This window comes from Mustela nigripes, chromosome 3, assembly GCF_022355385.1.
Source record: "Mustela nigripes isolate SB6536 chromosome 3, MUSNIG.SB6536, whole genome shotgun sequence".
NCBI lineage: Eukaryota > Metazoa > Chordata > Mammalia > Carnivora > Mustelidae > Mustela > Mustela nigripes.
This window is the reverse complement of record NC_081559.1, coordinates 61975067-61985133: the sequence shown is the minus strand read 5'-3', so window position 1 is coordinate 61985133 and position 10067 is coordinate 61975067. Positions and strand designations below refer to the sequence as shown.

At 41.5% G+C, this 10067-nt stretch overlaps 1 protein-coding gene across 1 annotated transcript in view; it reads left to right on the top strand.

Annotated features, from left to right (window-relative positions):
- Positions 1-2855: 2855 nt before the first annotated feature.
- LOC132013801 (sodium channel protein type 1 subunit alpha) overlaps positions 2856-10067 on the top strand; it is a 123728-nt gene continuing 116516 nt past the window's right edge. The window contains exon 1 of the mRNA XM_059394109.1: positions 2856-3083. The gene's annotated coding sequence lies outside the window, so the exon portion shown is untranslated. The remainder of the gene's footprint in view (positions 3084-10067) is intronic.

Genomic DNA, 10067 nt, shown 5'->3' with positions numbered 1-10067 from the left:
TAGGGGACCTAAAATATGGGTAGAATTTTCCACGTATGGATGGGAGCGGGGGCAGGCGGGGAAGATCTGTCAAGAGAAGCGAAGATTGTGGACAAAAATACAGAGGCAAAGGGTGGTGTGTGCAGTGAAAATAGTGTGCCTTTCCATCTGTTTAAAGGTTGGAGTGAACTCCACTAACGGAGGGATTTTGATCTGGTTTGTTCACTGATGTAACTTCAGTTTCTGGAAAAGTGCCTGGCATATAATATATAGCATATATATGCTATATCTGTATCATCTAATCTATACATATATATGCCATATTTTATATATATATATATATATATATATATATATATATATATGTATATACATATATATATATCAGGAGATTGAGGAGGTGAATAAATGAAGTGTCAGATGCTCAGAATATGAGCAGTATTTGATAGCTTTCAAGGACTTGGGCATTTGGATTCCTGCAAAGAGGGAACTGGCTAGGATTCCACAGACTAGCAGAAGCCAAGTTCAACTAAGTAAAAATGGAGTTTATTTGTGTTTAACATGGAAGCCTAAGTCCATGAAATATCTTGATCTTGGGAAGGCCTGGAATGGGAGATAGAAGTCATTGCAAGTTTTCTGGCTCTGTCATTTGTCACTGCTTCTTCTACTTCTGTGTGATTTCTTGCTCTCAGTGCCTTGGCCCACCTGGTTTGGGGCGTGCGTTTCCAGTGAAGCTTGGCCCTCACAGTCTCCAGAATCACATGGAGCAGTGCTTTTGAGTAGGTCAGGTGGACAGATACCCTTCCCTGCTCAGGTCCTTGGGAGCCAGGGGCACAGGTTCACCACTGCAGACCAGAGAAAGAGAGAGAGATATTGAGAGAATTGTTGTGAGCAGGCACTCAAAAACTTGACCTTTATAATAAGCAGTGAGAAGGCATGAAAGCATGTGGCCAACGGTGTCCTTCTTTTTATGCCTATACATTTAAGCTATAAGTACTGTTCCTATGAAATATGTTAGCCTGACATTAAAAAAAAAGAATACCGCCTGTTAGTTCACATACTTCCTACATCTCCTTCAGCTCCCACAGCTTAGTAATTACTTACTAATATTGGTCACCAGTCCCTCCAGCTCCTTTCAACATTGCCCTGACTCTACCAGAGGCTGGACAACACCATTTCCCAGACACAGAATAACTTCAATTAAAATGTTCATGCTACCTTGTTTGGCTTTGGTGAAAATACAGAATTGCTGAGATGAACAGGAAATGATTACTCGATTTCCTTCTTTTATAGATGAGAAGAGGGGCCCATAAGTAATTTATTTAAAAAGGTTCAGTAAATGTTTTGTGAGCAGAGAAACAAAATATCCTTAGATATTTTGTTAGATATTAGAAATGGGGACTTTTCAGTATGTTGTAAAGATCAATAGACTTCAGAACCAAGAGCCTTAGTTTTACTGCTTTGTAAGCTATGTTGGCTGAAGCTTTATTGATAAGGTTCAGAGAGCCTCGGAGTTTTCAACTGCACAAGGAATAGTTATAATAATAGTAATAGTAACCACTATACTGTTCTTTGGTAAGGAATAGATAGATGAAGTATTGAAGGTGATATCATTTAATAAATGGCAAAACAAACCCCATGAGAGTTGTCAGCAGTAACTGTGTTAGGGGGAAATCAATGAGGATGAAATATTTACTGCAAATTACTAATCTACACATAGTTCGTTGTGAGTTTACGCAGGACCAGATGCTAAAGACTGTTTCAGTTTTAAAGTACAGTACACTGAGAAAGTTCTATTCTCAGTTCCCAGAGTTACAAATAGTTTCGCATGGATGTTCCATTGTCTTGGGAACACCTGATGGATGGGTTTTATATTTCTATCAATAGGCCTTACTTCATTCTATTCAAAAAATATATATTTGCTTACCAAAACATGTTATTGTAATTAAGCTTTAGGTCAACTCCACAAGATGAGGAAACATTGTGGTTAAGTATAGTAAAACTAGTCATTTTTAAAAAACTTTTTTGACAGAGAAAGATCACAAGTAGACAGCGAGGCAGGCAGAGAGATAGAGAAGCAGGTCCCCCTCTGAACAAAGAGCCTGATGTGGGGCTAGATCTCAGGACTCTGCTCATGACCTGAGCAGAAGGCAGTGACTTAACCCACTGAGCCACCCAGGCACCCCTAAAACCAGTCATTTAGAGTGGAAGATAATCTTGGTTAACATCTAAAGATAAATGAAGATGACAAAATTTAAGTTTTTGTGACAAGCTCAGTAGCTAGCTCAAAGGCACGTGCTCATGGGTGTTGAAATTGAAGTAAAACTTAACATCTTCTCACACTGAGCTGTTCATTATAATGCAGAACTCTCTACTAAACACAATCTCCCAAATGAGAAACATTTCAAGTAGATCCTCAAAGGAAAGTCATAGACTAGCAATAAAGGGCCACCTAGTTCTCTCCTGGTGGAATAAGAAGACAGCGCTTTTTCACAAATTATATAATTTGTAAAGATAGCAACGACTCATAGTGAGAATAAAGTGACAAAGAAAAATGCAAAAGCAACCATGATATTTGCTGTGCTTGAAGATAGCTGTATTTACTTTTAAACTCTCTAATCTTGAAGTCATCAGGGGTATGATATAATAGAGCAACTGGAAATGAAGGAGAAACAAGAGGAACCAAGAGTGAGAGCGCCAGAGGGAAGAAAGGAAAGAAGGAAACAGAAAAGAGGTTGAGAACACATAAATCTGACTGGTGAGGACATATTTAGTGTTTGATCACTAGATGGCGATGTAATGTAAGGTGCTCCACATTTTTTTTTTTTTTTTTTAAACAAGCTATTTGCTGATTTGTATTAGGTACCATAGAGTGAGGCGAGGATGAAGCCGAGAGGATACTGCAGAGATCTGTGGTGCATGTGTGTATGTGTGCGTGTGTGTGTTCGTGTGTGTGTGTCCCGCCTCAGTGAGACTGCAGCCCTGGTAAATACTCGGTCACCCTTTGCAAAGGGAATCTGAACAATCTGAAGGCACGTTGTTATCATCCGGTCTTTGGGAGATGCTGCTCCTCGTTGCAGATGGGTAATTTTCCTTTTTATCAGGTAAGTCATCTGGTTGTTTCGTTGTGATCTTAGTCATATTCATTTCAGTTATTCCTGTGGAAAAAGAGCCCTCGGATATACAGTTGGGACTGAGCAGGAAGTCCATTTTCATATGTGAATTCGGACCCACGGTCCCCCTCCTCCCTCTCTTCTCCTCCCCTTCTCCTCCCCTTCCCCTCCCCCTCCTCTCCCCACCTTCCACGAACTGAAATCAGGTTTGTTTTGCAGTCAGCATCTTGGTACAAGATGGGATTCTTTGGCCTGAAATAGCTTGGAACCTGGCCAGTTCTTCTTGCCTTTGCTTGCCTTCATCCTCTTCAAGGTCTCCTTTTGAAGCCCCCTCTGTCCCCCGTGTTTTAGAGCTGGACTAGCTAGCTGTGAATAGAGGTCATATTGTTCCTAAGGATGGAGCAAAAATTAGATCTCAGTGTTAACCCCCCAGGAAGGAAGGAGGCAGCCCGGCAATGCTGGAGCTCAGCACTGCAGGGGTGTTCAGGCTCCTCGAGCAGAGGCTGGGCTTGGGAGGAGAAATGCCTCCTGCCTTGGACCAGAAGGAAACAATGATGCATTCCCCCTAACTCAGATTGAATGGCGCCACAAAAGGAGCTTGAGGGAAGTGGGATTTCTTCCGTGGAACGCCAGGCAGGACACACCGAGTTACTTTTAATTAGACAGAGGTCACGATGAGCAGTGAGACTGCAGAGGCAATTCGGCTCCCCGGGTGAGCCGGCTGGCTTTTCCAAAGTGTACGAGAAAGGTCTCCGGGTGGAAGGGAGGCTTTTCAAACACATCTTTGTTATCATGGATTCCCTGCTCTCCTACCTGTTTGAGGTATGTGTTTAAAGACCACCCCCCCCCCCACGTTTACTTCTATTTCTTTTTGTTCTCTCCACTTAACTCACAGAGAAGCGTCACTCCTCTTTACCCAGTCGGTCCAAATAGAGTGGTGGTAGGTGCCCTTTCGCGTGTCTCCAGAACCGGTGGAAGCCAACGCAGGGGCATGCTCTGTCCGTCTGTGCATGGGACTAAATATTTTCGGAGATGCAACAGCAAACTTGTGAATTGCTGAGGCTGTTGCTCTCACACCTAGAAAATGTGCCTTCCCTTCCTATGGATTGACGGGTTCACGTGGGGTTCCTGATGTGCTAGTGTAGTAACAGGACAGATTTCTCCGTAAAGCAATTTAAAGCATCCCAAGAGGACGAAGCCGAACAGAAATAGGAAAATTCCATGCTGAGGCTGGTGATTCCGGTTTGGGTTTCTCCGGGGCAGAGCAGTGGGTAGCTTACCTTTTCTATTTGCGGCGAGACCTGGCCCTCGAGGGTGATGCAACCTGGGGCTTGGGCACATTTGCTGGACGCCTGACACTTCTCTCTCCCCTTGGCTGGGAGTTCTGGAAGAAGAGTGATTGTTGTGGAAGACTCCTTTAAACCTCTCCTTTGTGGCTGTTGCTCTTGTAATTGCTGTGAGACCATAGCCTCCCTCTTCTAGGAGGACTGTTGCCATTTAGGCCTTCCTGCTCAAAGCTCCTTGAAGAGATTTTTAGATGGTGTCTATTTTAGGAACATAATGTGTAGACAGGAATGGATGGCCACAGAGATTTACGGGAAAACAGTTTCGTGGAGAGGGTGAGGTAACATTATGAACCACTAGAACTGAGCCCAGTGGCTGGTTACTTCGCATGAACCCAGCAATGCAATTAGTTTTCATTAAACTCACTGCAACTCCTTCGTATGGCTTTATTTATTTATTTATTTATTTATTTATTTATTTTTTTTTTTTTTTTTTTTTTTACCTTCTTCCCTCTTCACCTGGTTGGTTTGTTTTTTTCAAAAAAAATTTTTTTTGAACCTGGAATGCTCCTACCAATAAAAGTAATTAATACATTGGATTTGCCGCCAATACTAATAGTCTCTGTTTACATGGCCCCTTCTTGCTGGGAAATTTGCTATCTGGAGACTCATTTTTTAGGGCAATTTCCCTTTAAGGCATGGTGGAAAGGGTTTCTCCATCCATGGGAGGGGAAAGGGAGGCACGTTGGAGGCCTAATTAATTATACAGTATCCAAGAAGGCACTGGGGATCTCAGCCAGGATTCTCCATTAGCAACTAGAAATACCCGGGACAAAGGGACAGACTAGAGACGCGTAAGTGAACTTTATTGCCACCAGCGTAGAGAATGAAAACTCCAGAATCTCCTAGGGGAAGTCCAGTAAGAAATATTCAAATTCCTTGTATAGAGGGCACTGTCGGGGAACCCAGAGATTCTCAGAGAGAAAACGTAAGAGCACCTTCTCTGTGTTGCAGAAAAGGAAGGGAAAAATCTGGGGCTTGCTTGGAGTGACCCCTAGGACTTCACAAACTGGGCAGCCCTTCTGGGTTTACACTGGTGTGAGTTTGACACCTAAAAGCACCCCTTCAAAATTTAGCGGGGCTGGGGGTAGGGGTTGCGGATACAAGGTATTATAGGCCAAACGCATACTTCCTGCCTGGTCAACAGCTACTTCGGAAGGGGGCGGAGAGGAGAAAGGGACGAGGGGGGGGGGGGGGAGGGGGGGGGGGGGGGGGCCGGGGGGGGAGTGGAGAGGGTCTGAGAAGGAGATATTGACGCTCCTGTGGTCTTCATCTTTGGGTCAATGGACTGTGATTTGTGAAGTAATCACTATCCTTTGAAATGCTGATTTGTCAATTAAGCATGTTTCACGACTCTGTTTAGATAAAACTGGTGCAGGGGAGGTGTGGGGAAGGGATTTATTTTCCGAGCAACTGTGGTCAGGAAAAAAAAAAAAAATTAAACCAAATGTCTCCAAACTGTGCTTTTCCAACTTTTTCTTTTGCTCCTGTTCCTAGATCCCACTTATTAACTATTTTAAGTGCAAATATGCATAGCATTTACTCTATGTCAGCCACTATTCTGAGCAGAACTTTACAGATATTTTGCCACTTAATCAATGAGGTAGGGACTATTGTTAATCAATAGTTTATGGATAAGGAAACCAAGGCCTAATGAAGTTAACTTTCCTTCAGTTAGACAATTAAGTGGCAGAGCCCAAGCAAACCTAGACAGGCTGGCTGCAAAGTCTGTGCTTTCAGCCACCCCTGATCACTCCAGTGAGGGCAGAGCTAGGATCTAGTCCAGATATCAGGACTCGGGTAGTGCAGTCTATATATGGTGGCTATAAATCTGATGTGGAAACATTGGAGTTCAGAGCCAACGATCAAGAAAGAATTCTTGGGGCATCTTTGGTGCAAAAGGTGGTTTTATTAAAGTACGTAGACAGGACCCTTGGGCAGAAAGAGCTGCACTGGGGTCATGAGGAGTGGCCCCTTATATACTTTCAAATTGGAAGGGCATTTGGGATAGCTTAAGTCTCTAAGGAATTTGGAAGCGAGGTTTTCAGGACTTTGAGGGGCTAACTGTGGTTGGGGAAGAGGTCATTTAGTGCTGTCTAGTAAAACCTCAGTCATGAGACTCTTCAAAAGTATATTGGTGGGTCTTATGCTGGGAGGATGATTGCTAACATATATCTTAGGGAAGGGGGTAGAGATGAAGTTTCCAAAGGAACTCTTATATGTTAAAGGAGACTCACAAGATCTTGGAGGTGGGTTAATGTTAAACTAAGACTGCCTTTTGTGCTTAGCAAAGAATGGACATAGGCAGTTGAGTTCCTAGAGGAAGATCACTCTGCCTGTCCCAACAACCTGCCAATGGGCAATAAGTTATAAAGATTCTTTTGCCTTTGTTCCCCATGTCAATTCATCTAAATTTCATATAGTTTGATTTAGAATGATTTCCTACATGTACTATATTCATTCATTGGGAAAAAAAAATTATATCCTCCTACAGTATAGGACAGTCCCTCAACTAGGTACAGGAACATGATGAATTAGACAAAATCCCCACCCAAATGGTGCTTTCAGACAGACTAGTGACAGAGTTAGTAGACTTATCAGTGTGTAATGACATAGCAGAGAATATATGTTCTTTGAAATAAAATTAAGTAGGGAAAGGCAATACTGAGGTGGACGGGGGCATGCAGAGAGAAAGCAAAAGAGGTAACTGAGTGAGGGGAGAGGAGAGCATTCAGCACGGAGAGAGGAGGGGAAACACAAAGGTTCCCAAGGGCACAGTGTCTCACAGGTGTGAGGGCTGGCACCCACCTTGTTAGCAATCCTGGGAGGAGAAGAAATGGAAGGACTTGGGGGCCACACAGGTGACCACAGTCACAGTCGAATATTTAATGGTGCCAAATTACTGGCTAAAAAAAATAATAATAACAACAACAAAAGAAACCTAAACCACTTATTTTTACGTACCAAAAAGTTTTTTAACAGTTCATAAAATTCTGTGGAAAATGCTGTTTCCTAGAATGCTGTGAAATTGCTCAAAAAGGTTTAAAAGGCACTATTTGATGAAAAAAAAATCTGATTGAGATTTTTGGCTAGATGGCTGCAAATAATCAGTTAAAATAAAAAACAGAACAAATAAAAAAACCAAAAAAACCAACAATGCCCCAGGCAACCAGTCCATCTTGCTTACACTTCAGCACTGTCCCCTGATGTGGCTGAATCTGGGACATGTGGGCTGATGGTAAGGACGAAAACCAGTCTGTCATCCCCCAGGTTGCTTAGGACACAGTAGGCGCTCCGAAGTGTTTGAACAAATCTTTTTTCTGCAAATGAATTAACAGGATCTCAAAATAATATGGGAAAATATAAACATCAGCTTTCATTTTTGTCTATATTAAATGTTTCGTTATATTTTTATTCCTTCAGAATTCACATTCTAATGGTTTATCTTTTTATATCTCCTAGCTGTTTGCTCCCACTCCCTCTCAGTTACCAACAAACATTGTAATTTCTCTCTAGCAAGTGTGAAATTCTCTTCTTTAGAATGAACCTTGCTTTTCACCCTGTAAGTGGCAAAAATCCTCTCTTTCTCTTGGGGCCTCTTCCTCCTTTGGTGTCTGCCCATAACCTTAACTTGAATTTTGATGAAAGCATCTATAGTTCTTGGCTTTAATTTTTTTCTTTTGTCATTTATGCTTTTGATGCCATATATATGAAACCATCACGTAAGCCAAGGTCGTGACAATTTACTCCTTTTTCTTCTATTCTATTTATAGTTTTAGCTTTTACATTTATGTCTGTGATTCATTTTGAGGCAATCTTTGCAAATAATGTGGAGCAGGGATCCAACTTCTTTCTTTTGCATGTTGATATTCAGTTGACCCAGCATGAGTTCCTTACCAAACTTAAACTTGTTCATGCACCTGGTACACAGTAGACCAATGTCCAAGACGTGGTTTTTGAAGCAATGAAAGCTTTATTATCAGAAGGGCAAATCAATGAAGAGGCAGATCATTCCCAAAGTTGCCTTGCCCAGTTGAGCCCAGGGACAGCTTCTATATGTTTAGGAAGAAGATGAATACATAGGAGGAGGGTGAATCATCTCTTGACACCTTGAGGCAGGGGAGGGCTTGAAACAATTTGGAGGTAAGCGTTCTTCCAGACAATGAGGTGCTGGGACCTGGTCTGATCAGATACATCAGATAATTTCCAGACAAATACCACCCTCCAGTACCCATTAGGTTTCTGTAGTAAATGGATAAATAGGAAGTAGGGATAAAAAGGCAAAGTTAATGACTGATCATATATGAGCTTAAGAGGTGCACAAAACGTAATTAGATAGGGAACAAAACAGAACACAGAGCTAAGTTAATAAAGCAACTAATACAACTGTAGTTGAGTTTACGCTTTCAAAACAGGTCCGGGAACCAAGCATTTGGCCTCAGATTGTTGGGAAGACTCTTGTTTCCCTACTAAATCATCACATTACTCCTGCTGGCCGGGCTGTATGTTACATGGATCTATGTTCTTACCAGCAGTTATGACACATACTGCTACTATGGTTGCTTTTGTTCTTTAAGAAAAGAGCAGTGAGAGTTTCCTTTTTTAGAATCCATATGACTTTAAGTATAAGAAAATTGGCCCACATATCTATAATTGTTAAACACTTTTTAAAGCTAACTTCATGTCAAAATTTTTCTCAAACTGAAAACATATTCAGTTGTGACTCTACTGGAAATTTAACAAGGTAATGAGTAACAAGGTAATGTTTTTGCAGAAAGATTACTAGTAATTTCTAAGAAATATCCCTACTGTATTGCACATTTCCTCCCAAACTTGTGCAAACACTATCCATGTTCTTTATAATGTATGTTTCTTGTCTGCTTTTGTTTCATGTTTATGAAACCATTGGGGGAAACCGTTGGACTTGAAATAGACAAGTACCATTCAAACAGGGTTGCTTGTTGTATCGGTTTCCTAAGGCTGCCATAACAAAATACCACAGACTGAACAACAGAAATTTGTTTCTCATAGTTCTGGAGGCTGGGAAGGCAAGATCAATGTGTTTCTTAGGTTTGGTTTTTTCCTGAGTCTTATCTTATTGACTTGCCAATGGCAGCCTTCTCCGTGTCCCCAGATGGTTTTTTCTTTGTGTATCTCTTTTTGTGTCCAGATTTCCTCTTCTTATAAGGACACCAGTCAAGCTTATCTTAACTTCATCACCTCTTTAAGTTGTAAAGTGTCCGAATACTGTCACATTCTGAGGTTCTAGGGGTTAGGGCTTTGACATATGAATTTTGAGGGGGAAACAATTCAGCCCATAGCAGTTGTCTTTGCTATGCGAATGACTGCTAAAATAATGAGCAAAGAAGATAGAAACTGGTAAGACTCTTTGTTGTTGATAAAATTACTGTTGTTTTACTAATGGCAAGTTTTCATTATTCATAAGTTTCTCCCACCTGTTAATGAGTTGTCTGTGTATGTGTTAATAGTCCAATAAAGGCAATTAATTAGGTTTCTATTTAAAGGGGCGTGATGAATAATAAAATGGGCAGAAGCAGAAGAGTGGTGACATTGATTACACTTGTGTGCCTGCAATGTCATGTTTATATTCACAATCTATGAGACGTTTACT